Source organism: Magnolia sinica, chromosome 5, assembly GCF_029962835.1.
Source record: "Magnolia sinica isolate HGM2019 chromosome 5, MsV1, whole genome shotgun sequence".
Classification (NCBI taxonomy): domain Eukaryota; kingdom Viridiplantae; phylum Streptophyta; class Magnoliopsida; order Magnoliales; family Magnoliaceae; genus Magnolia; species Magnolia sinica.
In genome coordinates this window covers 78,201,039-78,219,063 of record NC_080577.1, presented here as the reverse complement: position 1 = coordinate 78,219,063, position 18,025 = coordinate 78,201,039, and positions in this window count along the sequence as shown.

Sequence of the window (18,025 nt, the reverse complement as noted above, 5' to 3'; positions counted from 1 at the left end):
CCTAGATTTCTCCTTTCATAGCAGCCCAGAAGAACCAATCAGAGTAGAAGTTCGAATCAACGTTTAATGTCCAATACTCACTTAAAATGGTTCTAAGTTCTAATTGATTTTAAATTAAATCAAATGGGCTAGCTCTATTTGATTTTGATTCCAAGAAGAAGGAATTACACAATTTCCCCTTTTCAAATCAGATTGGAATGTAGATCAAAATCAAATAAAAATAAGCTAGCAAAAGGAAATATTAATTATGCACAAAGTAGCTTAAAATGAACACTAACTTATCTCAGAGTGGAGCCTTGAATTTCTTTGAATTGAGTTATAAAATTCTGAGATTCGTGCTCAATTTATAGAAGCAGAAATCACGTCTACGACTGTTCTTAGGGAAACTTCGACTGGTCGTAGCTTCAATGGCATTTTGAATTTTTAAGCGCGATCTTTGAAAACCGTTCTACGACTGATCATGGGGTGTCTACGACTGGTCGTGGACCACCTACGACCGGTCGTAAATGACCCAGGACTGGTCATAGACTGCATGAGTAGGTCACTATAGTTTAAGTCGAGGACCCACGACTGGTCGAAGTTCGAGTCATGAACACACCTACGACCGGTCAAAGGACCTTCAGGACTGGCCGTGGGCTAACCAAAAAATTTTGAAAATCTTCAACAACTTAGGACTGATCGAGGAATTTCTTGGACTGGTCAAACCAATGCTAGGACTAGTCGAACAAGGTCTAGGAATAGTCTTAGAACAGACCAAATTCATATATAAACATACAGTTTGACTTATGTATCTGAAATGACATATCCTAAGGTCAATCTAAGGGAAATCATACCTGGGACATGAAGTATGGACATTGAAACTCATTCTATCAAATGATTGTTGACCTTTGAACTTTACAAAGCTTGAGATCTCTACTTGATGTAGCTTGATCTTGAGATCTTCGAAAGCTTGACATCAAACTTCAACTTGAGTTGCTCTTGAGTCTTGAAATGTACTTGAGTCTTGTACTCTTTATTATGTAGATCTGAACATTGATGTTTATAGTATATGGCTTGACTTGGCTTGAAGTCGATCATTGTACTTAACTTGAAGCACTTGTGAAGCAGTGTCTAGAACATATATAACAACATACAAACACAAGACACAAATAGAGTTTTGGCACAACAAAATTTGAAAACCAAAGGAGCATGAGACCATAGCACTTACAATCTCCCCCTTTGTCAAATTTGTGACAAAACACTCTCAATGTAACGCCCTGAAATTCGGGGGTCGAGCATAACTCAGATCCCGAGTTCCAAAACTCCAAAACATCACTTATGCAACATATTTAATGATGGATGTATGTTGTCTATATTAGTGCATAAAACATGGAATAGATTAAGCCAAAGCACAGATATAATTCAGGGATAAGTGAAGAAAGCAAGCGGAAGACTTATAGAAATATATGTGTACAAGTGCAAATCCTTGAAGTACATAAACATACCAGGTCATAATGTAAGTGTTGCTATCAAAATTACAAATATCAAGTTACATCATTTAATTCTCAAAAATAATCCCAAAATCCCGCGCATCAGAACAAGGCTCGCTAGAACCCATCTGAAAACTGCATATAAGAGAAAGCAGCCTCATCATCATCCATCTCCCGCTCTGCCTCAGAAGTCGCATCAACATCTGCAACATCAGAACCTAAGACAGAGTCTGGTGGGTGTTTAACACCACCCCAGAATGTGGGAGTGAGTGATCAACTCAGTGGAACAATAAAGCACAGGTTAACATGTTATCAGTTCAATCAAGAAGTAATGATAAAGCAGAACAATTAAACAAGTCCCAAGTACTCTTGTTAATGCAAGGATGCATGCAGAATGATGCGTGCCCTCACGCGTACACCCTCAGCGTCTTCATCTTACGTTACGCATGACATCGCCTCAAAGTGCGCCACATCTACAAAGCACATGCAAATGCGGTGCATGAACATGATTACCAAGTTGTTATTAGTCCTTTTCATACAATAGGATTGGGAAGCTAAAGTACCTCCCTCATATCACCATCCAAACAGTGATCCATTCTAGGGTCGTCAATCCTAGGCATCTCATACGATCATATAGTTTCAGGTCGTAGCAAAGGGCTCGTCACTAATCAATGCACGCCTAACATACCTTCATTACTACACCAAGGCTCGTCACCTCAATGCAGTATCCAGGCATGCTCGAGGTCACTACAAAGGGCTCGTCACCAATCAATGTAGGCCGACAGCACGAATATAGTGTCCCATACCACCATAATCGACTCACAAGTTTAGTTGCTCACTGGTCACTACAGGGAGGCTCGTCACCCCAGCGTAGGCTGACAGCTCAACCACGGTGTCCCATACCACCATGTCCGGCTCATGAGTCTTAGCGGATCGAGGTACCATGGTTAATAGGATTCCATTGGTAACTTCGGTACCCTAGATTCAAGCAGTAGCATCCAATACATGGTGAACATACATCGGACAATCGGGTTACTTGACGAACTCGACTAGCATGAGCGCACGTTGAGTTGAATGACATAGAGTGCGCAAGCACTCCGCGTGGCCAAACCACTGCCGACAACTCTAATATGACTCGGGTTCGTCTAATACATCCTACGTGGCGAAAGTAACCTCAGCCACGATCTTAAGGCCGATTTCCTGGACTAATGTATAGTCCCACACACATTACACTACAACAGATATTCGTATTAAATGTAGAACAATAATGGAACAACAACTTCAATCATGTGGTACACAAGCATTTGAAGAATATCAACTTAACATAAATGTAAGCATAAGTAATTCTTGAAATTAAATAACAAGGAATGTAACTTACATGAAGGAAATCATACGCATCAATAAGAGTGTTGAGAATCACTTCTCAACGCCCGCAAATAGTGTAATAAGTTACACTTTAGATCATTCAGGCATTTCTACAAACACTTAGAATACATAGTTCAACATACATGACGTATGTTGAAATACACACATTTGGACAAATCCCTTTACCAAGGAGTTGTCGCACATACATCTAGCATAAGTACACGACAAATAATCATGGCAATCACATGTTCATATTTTATACGCATACGGTACTTTATACATACACATAGAATACACAAATCTCGATATAACACATGCATATCAGGAACGCAACATAAACATAACATTTGGCATGTGAAATCTCATCCATAACAAGAATAAATCATTAACTGGCATTGAAAGCCTTGAAAACCATAACCTATACACTTAAAGTCTGCACCTTAAGCCAGAAAAGAACACCGAACTGATTTCAGACGAGTTGTCTTTGTCAACGGCGATAGAATACCCTAAAGCAAGAATAGAAATGAGATACAACAACACCAAGACTATTCTAAGTTCTAACACAGATTAGGGTTAGGTTAACTTACCCCAAAGATGAACTCAGAATCGTCAGAATAACGATTCAAAGTGAAGGTTCAAGGATGAAGAAGAACAGAAAAGAATCTAAGATGATTCACCAACTTCTCTCTCACTCTCTCTCTTTTCCACTCTCTTTCCAAGCTAGGGTTAGAGAAAATTCGTATGGAAAAGAGAGCTAGGGTTTAAGGACTATAAATAGGCCTCAAATTGATGAAAATAACCCCAGGGACAAGGTATACTTAGGTTATAACCAAAGCAAGCCTCTCTCGATCCAACGAAGCACTTCTGGTGGGCCTATAACCACGAAAGGTCAGACTTAAGCTCACTGACTATGGATCTAGGTCAGGCTGAGTTTTCGTACCGACCGGCTCTTCAGATCAGCCGTGGCGGACCACACTCAATTCAACGGTCACTGAATCTCGATCAGGTCCACAAGCATAAGGATGTGCCTGGGCCACCTTCCCTGATCAGAGGGTGAAATTGGGTCAGAATTCAACGGTCAGATTGCTTAAAATCATCGCGCAAGCAACACGACTCAGATTTCATAAAAGCTTAATAAATTTCCAACCGTTCTCACACTCTTCACTCCGAACTCAATCAAATCGACCCAGAACATCTTCTGGACTTGATTTTCAAGGTGATGGTCAAGCCCAATATGGTGACCGCAACAGCCTAAGATCATCGCTATCGGACTTTCAACGCGCGGTCCAGGTCCGATCCAAAACTTCCAAAAATTTCCCAGAACAACTGGATTTAGCGATGGATCCCAGATTTCAGAGTAACATAGCGCTAACTAATCTACAAGTTTTGAGTCATGCAGATACAATTTAAAGTGATTGATGCGAATTTCACAAGCAATCGAGTATAGCGCTAATTACCCCAAAAACAACTACTAAGGAAAGATTAGCACAAAATTTCCAGGGTCATTACACTCAAAGAGAATAAAAGAAGCACAACATGCTCAACAAAGAATCATGCACCAGTTATCATAAACTAGCATACACATTCATTTAGAGGCAAGTCTCCTCTATACTCCTCTATACTTAGTACTCCCCCTGAGTAGCACACATAGATATTCAAAATAAAAAAATGTTACTTAATCCATAATCCATAACCAATTAGCTTCGAAAAGTCTTCTCCCCCTTTTTGTCACAAAATAACAAAGGAAGAACACAAGGACAATAATGATAATTAAGAGAGCAAAGTAAGCAAGAGATGAAATAAAGTCCATACATCCAAATATCAAAAACCAGTCAGGTCCAAAGACAAATAAAGACAGTTATACAAACTGAGATAAAGCAAAATAGTATATGAGTTATTACAGACCAGCAAATAAAAACATTCAGTCAGATCCTGAAGAAGGAGCAGGAATAGATGGATCAATTTTGTGTAAACCCTTAGTAACGTCCGCATATACTTGCGCAAATAAGCAAATTGAGAAGTTTGGGTTACACGTATTTCAGTCACCTGTTCCTCAAGAGAACGCAATCTCTCATCAAAGCCAGATGGCACAAATTCAGGATCATTTCTAGAATCAAATTCTATTCATCAAATATATCATCCATATTAACATCATCTGGAGGAAGATTATCACCCTCTTCTTCATTCACACCTGCTGCTCCACCTTCTCCAACATCTACTTGGCCCTCAGTTAATCGCAACTTCATTTTGTTTAAGTTGGAGTTGTTGAAAATGAGGTGTTAGATAGGAGCCTCTCCAACAGGCATAGCGACTTGCATGTGAGTAGCTAACACAGTCATTAAGCAAAGGGAAGATCACTATGACTTGGATGGATACGGAACTGAATGATGGAATGACATATCAAAGAGGGAAGACAAACATTTGCACCAGTGATGATAGAATACAAGATACAAACCACGAATACAGTCAGTTCTATTTTGTTACTAGAATGAGGATACAGATTAGAAGTAAATATACGATGTAAAACTTTGTATCTAGGTAACAAATATTTGGTTGCGAGGGCATTCCCGTTCTAAGTCCATTGAGCATCCATGTTACAAAGTGCTCTAGTATAAATACATTTTTCAGATTCAGAAACTTTCTCAGCTAGAGTGCTAGGTGGAATACCATCATCATTAACAGGTATATCCATAAGGCCTGAAATTAAATGATGATCAACAGGAAAAGGCCCTTCTCTAGTAGCAATAGAGAAAGTTAATTGTTCAGTAAAAAATTTAGACATGCATGCAAACATGCTCTGCGTAATGGATTGGTATGCCGCCCCGCCCCAACGTAGGATGTTATCCCCACCTACAGATTAGAGAAGAGGAAGGAGACCAAAATGAGCGATGTGATCTAAATCAATGGCTTTTTCCACAATGACATTACGCAGACACAAATCATGCACATAAGATGGATCATCTTCGGGAGACCGAAGATAGCGTCTTATAATAGGAGTTAATCTGGATGACGAGGGACCTCTAGTATTTTTCTTTTTCCCTCTAGAGTCCATATTCTTGAATAAAAACAAGAAATCTCAAAGAAGTAGAGATGGGTTTTTCTAGATCAGCAAATGGAGAAGAAAACCCCAAAAAGCTCAAGGCAAACTTGAAATCAACTACTCCAATGAAGAAATTGAAGAAAATAAACCATGAATCTACAAGAAAGACAAGCAAAATGCTCTGACCTGGTTGAATCAAACACTTGGGTTCGATTAGTCGTAGCTCAACTTGTTGGACAGAAAAGTGAAAATGAGGAAGAAGAGAGATTTTCCCAAATTAAAGAGGTCAGCGCGCTCCACAACCGGTCTTGGGAAATACACGACCGGTCGTACCACGACTGGTCGTGTATGACCAAGACTGGTCGAGTACCAGCCAAAAATTGTATTTTTCAGCAAATTTAAAATTTTAACCACAAAAATACATAAACATATATACAATATGTTACAATTATGCAAGAATATTCAATATAAATTGCACATACCATGGTCAAACTTTAATTTATTGAACCTGCTTTTGTCGAGCGGTTTAGTGAAAATGTCAGCAAGTTGAGTCTCGGTTGGAATGTATTCCACAGATATTGTTTTTTCTTCCACTAATTCACGAATGTAATGATACCTAATGTCAATGTGCTTGGCACGTGAATGCTGGATTGGATTGTTAGAAATATTTATTGCACTGAAATTATCGCAATATAAAACCATTGAGTCCTGTGCAATTCCATAATCGCTTAACATACATTTCATCCAAACAAGCTAAGTACATGCATTTCCTGCTGCGATGTATTCAGCCTCAGCAGTGGAAAGCGATATAGAACTTTGCTTCTTGCTAAACCAAGAAACCAAGCAATTTTCAATATAAAAACAACCACCACTGGTTGATTTTCTGTCATTTATATTACCAGCCCAATCAACATCTGAGTACCCAGCCAACTGAACACTAGTATCATATGGATATCAAAGACCCAAATTAGCAGAACTTACGACGTATCGCATAATTCACTTAACAGTAGTTAAATGAGATTATTTAGGATTAGACTGATATCTAATGCGAATACCAATACAAAAAGCAATATCAGGTCTACTAGCAGTTAAATAAAGTAAACTGCCAATCATGCTATGATACAATTTAAGATCTACATCTTTACCTATAGAGTCTTTTGAGAGTCTTAAAGTTGTACTCATGAGAGTATCAAAATTCTTACCATTCTCAAATCCGAACCTTTTAATCAAGTTCAAAGCATACTTGGTTTGAGAAATAAAAATTCCATCAGGTTGTTGTTTTACTTGCAACCCTAGGAAATAATTTAATTCCCCAACCGTGCTCATCTCGAACTTAGATTTCATTAAATCTGCAAACTCAATAGTCATGTTAGTACAAGTTGATCCATAAATAATATCATTAACATAGATCTGAACCATTAAAATATCATTGTTGTGTTTCTTAACAAAAAGCGTCTTATCGACACTACCCATTTGAAAATTATGACTAAGTAAAAACTTAGTCAATTTCTCATACCATGCCCTGGGAGCTTGTTTTAGACCATAAAGAGCCTTTTTAATACGGTATACATGATCAGTTAACTTAGGGTCTTCAAACCCTGTAGGTTGTTCAACATATATCTCTTCATGTAAATCGCCATTCAAAAAGGCACTCTTTACATCCATTTGATAAATCTTAAATTTTCTATAGCATGCAATGGATATAAAAAGTCTGATTGATTCAAGGCGAGCAACTGGGGCAAAGGTTTCATCGTAATCGATGCCTTCAATTTAAGTGTACCCTTGTACAACCAATCTTACCTTGTTTCAAATTATATTTCCAAGTTCATCAGACTTATTTTTAAAAATCTACTTTGTTCTGATAATGTGTTTATCTTTAGGTCTAGGAACGAGATACCAGATATCATTACGAATAAATTGATTAAGTTCTTCTTGCATGGCAATTATCCAGTTTTCGTCAGAAAGAGCTTCTTTTATGTTAGCCGGTTCAATTTGGGATGTAAAGCATATATAATTACATATGTCTTCTAATTGTCTACGAGTGCATACACCAGTGAGAGGGTTTCCAAGAATCTGAGTAGTTGGATGATCGTTAACAGTCCTTAATTCAAAATTAACTTGATTTGATGAATTATCTGGTTTGTTAATTAAAAGAACTTCATCATTATCTAGACTAGGGGCAGGTGTATTCAATTGATCATCAATGACCACATTAATGGACTCTTGAATCACACCGGTCCTGTTGTTCAGAACACGATATGTACGACTGTTTAAAGAGTATCCTAAAAAAATTCTTTCATCACTCTTAGTGTCAAACTTTTCCAAATTTTCACGATTACGTAAAATATAGCACTTGCTGCCAAAAACTCGAAAGTATTTGATAGTAGGCTTCTTATCAAACCAAAGTTCGTAAGCCGTTTTATTATTAGATTTACAAGTATAAACCCGGTTAATAATATAGTAGGTATTCACTGCTTCAGCCCAAAGATTTCTAGGGAGCTTCATACTATTTAACATTACATTTCTCATTTCTTGAAGCACTCTATTTTTCTTTCCACAGTTCCATTTTGTTGTGGTGTTTTAGGCGCAGAGAATTCATGAGCTATTCCCTGATCACTACAGAATTTCTTAAAACTACTATTCTCAAATTCAGATCCATAATCACTACGGATCTTATTGACATGAGAACATTTTTCAATTTGGATTCGTTTGATGATCTTTTTCACTTCATCAAGGGTTTCTGATATGCCCCTTAAAAATGTTACCCAAGAAATCTGGTATAATCATCTACGATAACCAAGATGTATTTTTTTCCACCTCGACTCTCTGTTCTGGTTGGTCCTATAAGATCCATGTGGAGCAGCTCGAGTGGTCTTGATGTGGCATTGGAGTTCACCTTTTTATGAGAGCTCCTAGTTTGTTTACCATACTGGAATTCACCACATATTTTGCCTACTTTTTACAACTTTGGTAGACCTCTAATTAGTTCTCTTTTGCTCAATCTGTATAAATTCCGATAGTGTACATGTCCAAGGCGTTTATGCCATAAATCTGTCTCCTCGTTATGGACCATGTAGCATGATTGATTAGATGAGCTACCATCGCTTATAATATAGCAATTTTCAGAAGTTCTATGACTTGTTAATATAATAGAACCCTTTTTGTTTATTATTTCACAACCTAGATTGGAAAATTTTACACTATGGTTGTTATCGCATATTTGAGATATGCTTAACAGGTTGTGTTTTAGCCCCTCAACATATAAAACATCTTTAAATAAAGGGAGGTTATAGAGTTGGACCGTACCTTTGCCAATAATCTTGCAATTGCTACCATCACCAAATGTGACTGACCCATTAGTCATATCTTTTGGATCGGTGAATAAAGCCTTGTCACCTATCATATGCCTAAAGCATCCACTGTCTAGGTACCACTTTGAATGGCTTGTTGCTTTGAAAGCAATGTGGACAACCAAGCAGGCAACTTTAGGAACCCATTTCAGAACTGTTTTGGGTTTAGGAGTATAGTTGGTCTTCTTCTGTCTGTTGTTGTAAGAATGACCTACTGAGTTAGATTTTAAGAGCTCCTTGAGTAAATCAACTATCATTTCAGCTAGTAGGTTTCGGTTCTGATTTTTAAAGTTGACATAGTTGCTTTTAGGTTTTTGAAAAGATTTTGTATTTTTAGAAAAGCCTTGATAAGTACTTTTCCCTTTTGAGTTTGAGGTCTCTCCTTTCACAAACTGTAACGCCCTGAAATTCGGGGGTCGAGCATAACTCAGCTCCCGAGTTCCAAAACATCACTTATGCAACATATTTAATGATGAATGTATGTTGACTGTATTAGTGCATAAAACATGGAATAGATTAAGCCAAAACACAGATATGCTTCAGGGACAAGTGAATAAAGCAAGCGGAAGACTTATAGTAAAAATGTGTACAAGTATAAATCCCTGAATTACATATACAACCAGATCGTGTAAAAGTGTTATTTAACAAAGTTATAAGTATCAAATTACATCATTTCATCCCAAAAGAAATCCCAGCCCGCGCATCAGGCCGAGGCTCGCTAGAACCCGTCTCAAAACTGCATATAAGAGAAGGCGGTCGTCGTCATCCAGCTCCCGCTCTGCCTCGACGTCGCATCCACATCTGCAACATCGGGAACTAAGACAGTCCGGTGGGTGTGTAACACCGCCTAAACGTGGGAGTGAGTGATCAACTCAGTGGAACAATAAGGCACTAGTTAACATGTTATCGGTTCAATCAAACAGTAATGATAAAGCAGGACAAGTAAATAAATCCTAAGTACTCTTGTTAATGCAAGTATGAATGCGGTATGATGCGTGCCCTCACGCGTACACCCTTAGCGTCTTCATCTTACGTTACGCATGACATCGCCTCAAAGTGCGCCACATCTACAAAGCACATGCAAATGCGGTGCATGGATATGCTTACCAAGTTGTTATTAGTCCATTTCACACAACAGGATTGGGAAACTAAGATACCTTCCTCATGTCACCATCCAAACAGTGATCCATACTAGGGTCGTCAATCCTAGACATCTCATACGATTTTATATTTGAGGTCGTAGCAAAGGGCTCGTCACCAATCAATGCACGCCTTTAATGCCCTTACTACCACAGATCGGCTCGTCACCTCCTTACGGTATCCAGGTATGCTCGAGGTCACTACAAAGGGCTCGTCACCAATCAATGTAGGCCGACAGCACGAATATAGTGTCTCATACCACCATAATCGGTTCACGAGTTTAGTTGCTCATTGGTCACTACGGGGAGGCTCGTCACCCCAGCGTAGGCCGACAGCTCGACCACGGTGTCCCATACCACCATGTCCGGCTCATGAGTCTTAGCGGATCAGGTACCATGGTTATTAGGATTTCACTGGTAAGTTCGGTACCCTAGATTCAAGCAGTAGCGTCCATACATGGTTAACATACATCGGATAATCGGGTTATTCGACGAACTCGACTAGCACGAGCGCACGTTGAGTTGAACGACATAGAGTGCGCAAACACTCCGCGTGGCCAAACCACTGCCGCCAACTCTAATACGGCTCGGGTTCGTCTAATACGTCCTACGTGGCGAAAGCAATCTCAACCACGATTCATAGGGTCAATTACCGATTTCCTGGACTAAGGCATAGTCCCAAACATCCTACACTACGACAGATATTCATATGGAATGTAAAGCGGTAATAGATCAACAGCTCAAATCATGGTACATACACATCTAAAGAATATCAACTTAACATAAATGTAAGCATAGGAGATGCTTGAATTTCAATAACTTGGAATGTAACTGCATAAAGGGAAACATGCGCATCAATAGGAGTATTGAGAATCACTTCTCAACGCCCACAATTAGTGTAATCAGTTACACTTAGATCATTCATGCATTTCTACAAACACTTAGCATACATGGAACAACATACATGACGCATGTTGAAATACATGCACTTAGACAATTCCTTTTATCAAGGAGTTGTCATACATGCATCTAGCATACATACATGACAAATAATCATGGCAAACACAAGTGCGTATTTTATACGTATACGGTACTTTATAAATACACTTAGAATACACAAATCTCAATATAGCATATGCATATCAGGAAAGCAATGTAAACACAACATTTGACATGTGAAATCTCATCCATAACAAGAATAAATCACTAACTCGGGATTGAAAGCCTTGAAAACCATAACCTATACACTTAAAGTCCGCACCTTAAGCGAAGAAAGAACCGCCGACTGATTTAGACGAGTTGTCTTCGACAACGGCGCTAGAATACCCTAAAATAAGGATAGAAATGAGATACAACAACACCAAGTCTAATCTAAGCTCTAACACAAATTAGGGTTAGTTTAACTTACCCCAAAAGAACTCAGAATCGTCCGAGGAACGATTCAAAGTAAAGGTTCAAAGGTGAAGAAGAACAAGGAAGAATCAAGATGATTCACCAACCAATCTCTCTCACTAACTCTCTCTTTTCCACTCTCTTTCCAAGCTAGGGTTAGAGAAAATTCGTATGGAAATGAGAGCTAGGGTTTAAGGACTATATATAGGCCTTAAAATGATGGAAATAACCCCAGGGTCAAGGTATACTTAGGTTATAACCAAAGCACGCCCTTCTCGATCCAACGAAGCACTTCTGGTGGGCCTATAACCACGAAAGGTCGGACTTAAGCTCATTGACCATGGATCTAGGTCAGGCTGAGTTTTCGTACCGACCGGCTCTTCAGATCAGCCGTGGCGGACCACACTCAATTCAACGGTCACGGAATCTCGATCAGGTCCACAAGCACTAGGATATGCCTAGACCAACTATCCTGATCAGAGGGTGAAATTGGGTCTGAATCCAACGGTCAGAATGCTTAAATTCGTCGCACAAGCGACACGACTCAGATTTCAATAAAAGCTTATTAAATTCCAACCGTTCTCACACTCTTCACTCCGAGCTCAATCAAATCGACCCAGAACATCAGATCGACTTGATTTTCGAGGTGAAGATCAAGCCCAACTCGGTGACCGCAATAGCCTAAGATCATCGCTATCGGACTTTCGACACGCGGTCCAGGTCCGATCCAGATCCAAAAATTCCCCAGAACAACCGGATTTAGCGATGGATCCCATTTCCGAGTAACGTAGCGCTCACTAATCTACACATTTAGAGCCATGCAGATACAATTTAAAGTGATTGATGCGAATTTCACAAGCAATCGAGTAAAGCGCTAATTACCCCAAAACAACTACTTAAGGAAAGATAAGCACAAAAATTCCAAGGTCGTTACAATCTACCCCCTTAAAGAAAATTTCGTCCTCGAAATTCATACCTTCATATAATCCTCGAGGATCGGAGGGTAGGTCATCCAGACCTCAGCTTCAGATTCCCAAGTAGCCTCTTCCACACCATGATGCGTCCATAGCACCTTCACGAGAGGGATAACCTTGCTACGCAGCACCTGCTCCTTTCTATCCAGAATACGCGTCGGTTGCAGTACATAAGTGGCATCCTCACTTAACTGCACTTGCTCCCAACTGATAATATGCGAAGGATCAGGAACGTACTTCTTCAGCATAGAAACATGAAATACGTTATGCACGCCCGCAAGAGGTGTGGGCAAAGCAAGGCGGTATGCTACCGCTCCCACTCGATCCGAACTTGAAATGGACCAATAAATCTCGGCGTCAGCTTCTTACCGAACCGCAGAACTCCCTTCATAGGAGAGACCTTCAGAAACACATGGTCTCCCACTACAAACTCAAGCGGTCGACGCCTCGTATCAGCATAACTCTTCTGCCTGCTCTGCGCTGCTAGAAGTCGACGTCGAATGATGTCAACCTTCTCTGAAGTCACCTGCACCAACTCTGGGCCAAGCAAACTACGCTCACCAATTTCTGCCCAACAATGTGGTGCTCTGCACGGGCGACCATACAACGCCTCATAGGGAGCCATACCGATACTCGCCTGGAAACTATTATTATACGCGAACTCTGCATACTGAAGACAATCATCCCAACTGTCTTTGAAATCCAAAACACAAGCTCGCAACATATCCTCCAGGACTAGATTCACGCGCTCCGTCGGCGCCCATCTGTTGCGGATGAAACGCGGTGCTACTGTTCCACACCCATTGCTTCCTGGATACGAGTCCGAAGATAGATGTAAAACGCGTGTCTCTATCGGACACAATCTCCGGGGAACTCCATGAAGACGCTCTATCTCATTGATATACAACCTATCCATCTCGTATGCAGAGTAAGTTACTAGGATCGTTAAAAAATGCGCCTACTTAGTTAATCGATCGACGATCACCCAAATAGAGTCAAATCCCTTTCTCGTCCTCGGCAACCCGAAATAAAATCCATAGAGATGAAATCCCACTTCCATTCACTATGGGCATGGGCGCAACAACCCAGAGGTCGGCGATGCTCTGCCTGACCTGCCGGCACGTGAGACAACGAGAAACAAATTCAACATCTTGACCTTCATATTGTCCCACCAATAAGACCTCTTCATATCCTCGATACATCTTCGTGCTACCTGGATGCATCGCAAGCTTAGAACTATGGGCTAACTCGAGAACCTCACGCCTCAAGTCAGGGATGTTAGGAACACATAACCGCCACGAAAACGTAGGCCCCCATCGGAACTAACACTCCGGTCGGAGCTTCTCATCCGTACCAACCCGCCGCCTCATCTTCACCAAAAGCTCATCATCCGCCTGAGCTGCAACGATCCTCTCGCCGATAAGGGGCCGTACATGAATGTGTGCGATAACCTCATACGGCTCAACCACCGTAAGCTTCGCTCAAAATCGCGCACGAACTCCAACATCTCCCACTCGCTATCATCAGCGGAGCCGCAAACTCCAAAGCCTTCTTGCGACTCAAAGCATCCGCCACAAGGTTCGCCTTACCAGATGGTAAGAAACATCGAACTTGAAGTCCTTCAATGTTTCCATCCATCTCGCGCCGCCTCATATTCAAATCACGCTGCGTGAAAATATACTTAAGGCTCTTATGGTCGCAAAAGAGCTCGAACTCCTCACCATAGAGGTAATGTCTCCAAAGCTTTAATGCGAAGATGACTGCCAATTCCAGGTCGTGCGTAGGGTAATTCTCTTCGTGTTTCCTTAATTGACGCAAGCATAAGCAATCACCCCGTCCTTCCGCATAAGGACACAACCCGACTAACGCGAGAGGCGTCAGTATATATGATATACTTAACCCCTTGCTCCGCAATACTAGCACAGGGCGGACGTCAACTTGTCCTTCACCTCCTGAAAAGCAACTCCGCCCGCTCACTCCAAGCAAACTTCAAATCCTTCCGTGTCACCTCGACAACGGTCCGGCAATCTTCGAGAAGTCCCGAATAAAGCGTCGATAATAGCCTGCAAGGCCAAGAAAACTCCTCACCTCAAACTCGGATGTTTTCGAGATCTCCTGCACTGCACCTACCTTGGCAAGGTCGACGGCTATCCCTTCCTTGGACACCACATGTCCCAGAACTTGACTTCCTCTTTCCGGAAATCACACTTCTTGACTGTGCGAAAAGCTGATGCTCCTAAGAGTACCCAAAACCGCTCTTAAGTGCTCCTCGTGCTCGTCGCCCGCCGAATAAATCAAAATGTCATCGATAAATACAATGACGAATCGAAACAGAAATGGCCGAAACACCCTGCTCATTCGATCCATGAACACGGCCGGTGCGTTCGACCGAAACGACATCACAAGGAACTCATAATGACCAAAGCTGGTCCTAAAACGGTCTTCTGCACTCTCCATCCTTGACGCGCAATTGATGATACCTCGATCGCAGATCAACCATCGAGAAGTACCGTGCCCCCTTCAATCGATCAAACAGATCATCAATCCTCGGGCAAAGGGTACTTATTCTTCACGATTACCAAATTCAACTCGCGATAATCAATACACAATCGCAAGGAACCATCCTTCTTCTTCACAAACAAAACAGTGCTCCCAAGGAGACACACTGGGCTGAATAAAACCCAATTCTAGCAAACCATCTATCTGGCTTCCTTAACTCCTCCATTTCACTCTGAGGCATCCGATAGGTGGGTAAAGAAATGGGAGCCGCAGGCATAAGATCGATAGCAAAATCAATCTCACGCTGAGGAGGTAATCCAGGAATCGACTCAAACACATCTTCAAACTCCTGAACTACCGGCGTACTAACCAACGCCGACTCGGCCGAACTCTCCAACAGAGAAGAATAAAAATCAATACGAATAGGGTAGCTGACCTGAACTAGGAAAGTAACAATCTCGCCCTCAGGTCCATGGATCGTCACTGATCTCGCTTCACAATCAATCTCAGCTTGCATCCTCGTAAGCCAATCCATACCCATAATAACATCGTAGTGATAAAGCGGTGCGACTAGCAAATCAACACGGATCGATCCACTTCCCAGATCTACCAAACAATCCATACAACGCTTGCCCAAGGCAGAGGACATCCCCGTAGCGGTAGTAAGCGTCACTCCAGGCATAGGAACAGATCTCAAACCCGAACGCCTAACTGCCGCATAAGAAATAAGAGAAGTAGTGGACCCTGTATCCACTAGCACAGAAACAGGAATACCTTCAATATGCGCTGTCACCTCAAAGGACCTCGGCACCAAGTCAGACATAGGCGCTTCAGCTGAAAGCGTATGAACACGAGCCTGCTGCTGACAATTCGGCGGAGGAACCATGGGCCGCTGAGGTGGCCTGAAATCAGGAACTGCAGGTCTGAAGGATGGATGAGCCGGCGCTGATCGAAGAGGAGGAGGAGAAATAACCGGAGGCATCAGACGGCTAACCCTCTGCGGTGGAGTAAAACCACCTGCTCGCATACGGGAGAAGCAGAAACGGTCCAAGTGCCCCACTTTCCCACAATAAGAACATCTCAGATCAGCTCTCATCTGCTGAGCGGGCGGTGCTGAACGCCTAGGAGGAGAATCAACTCGCGGCCTCTTGCCGAGGAAAGGTGCACCCTGAAAGTCCGGTCGCGGTCTAGGAACCATCGGTGCTCGCATGCGGGACGCTCTATCTCCGTCCTGCTCTGCTCGCAAGGACATGCTCACTAGCTCTGCATATGAAGAAATGCTAGCACAACAAATCTTCGATCGGATCTCAGGTCGCAGTCCCTCAGAAAAACGCCGCATCCTCATCGGCTGATCACCCAGGATCAAAGGAACATACCGCCCCAACTCAGTAAACCGGTTCTCATACTCCGTAATCGACAACCCTCCTTGCTGAGGCGAAGGAACTCACTCTCCTTCTCGTGTCGTTACGTAACCGGAAATACTTCTCGTGGAAGCGCGCCTCAAACGCCTGCCACAACCACACGAAGTCCTCCTCGCAGTGCGAAGCACACTGTCCCACCACAAACCGGCCTCCTTCTCAAACATGAAGGTGGCAAGCTCAACTTGCTCGACCTCAGAGCAGTGAAGCGGCCTCAAGATCTTAGAGATGCGGTCAATCCAATACTCGGCCTCCTGGGTTCTATGAGAACCCGCAAAAGTAGGAGGGCGTAAGCGCCGAATCGCTCGAATGTGCCGCTGACACTAACACTGGCACTGGCACTCCCCGATGGAGGCATAGGTGAAACAGTTGGAGTCCCCCCCACTAACCGAGCAAAGATGCCACCATGGAGGAGAGGAACTCCGGCTGCTGCTCTACTGCTGATAGCTGCTGCTGAAACTGCTGCTGCCGCATCAACAACATCATCTGGCTCAAACCTATCAACCGGTGAAGCAGGAAGAAGGTGCATGGCTCGGCTCAAGAACCGAGGGTGTGACTGGAGGAGCCATAGGTGTCGACCCAACACCAGACTTCAGAGTCCGAGACACCTTCTTAAACTTATGTTTAACAAGGCCTTGAAGATCAACCATATCCTGGCGTAAAATAGCCTGCACTTCTTCAAGCCGTGTAAGACGGCCATCTCTGGTAGTCTGCTCTGTGCCCAGATTCTAAGTCACATAATTCATCCACACAACAACAACAACACAGCACAACTCCAAAAACAAACAACATGCATTCCATTAACTAAAATCGTCGCAATACAAGTAGTGCAGCAATACATGAATCACGACTAGGAAAGCATGAAAACAACAACATCTAACACTTCAAACAACCACCACAACTACAACCACTAACAGCTACAACACTACAACAACTCCAACTACAAGCCAACAACGACTACACACGGAAAGAAAAACACAACAAAGCAAAGACGGCCACGACGACAGCTACTCGTCGGAATCAGGAGATGGAGGCGGAGCACCCTTATCCTGCAAGCAACACAGGATAGACTTCAACGTCCGAGACATCTTCTTGAATTTGTGCTTAACCCAGCCTCGAAGATCAACCATCTCCTGGCGTATAGCAGCTTGCCCTTCTTCAAGCCGTGTAAGACAGGCATCTTTGGCAATCTGCTCTGCCCTGCTCTGGCACCACAAGAGGAGAGCTATCACTCGAATCTCGTGCCTCAATCTCTTCCTCGTCTTGCTCTGCTTCTCCTCAGACTCCGCACCGCCTTCAGGATAACTCTCATCATCACCACTCTCGACCCACCTCACCCTCGAGGCAAGCCGACTGAACCAACCTCCATCGCCTTAAGG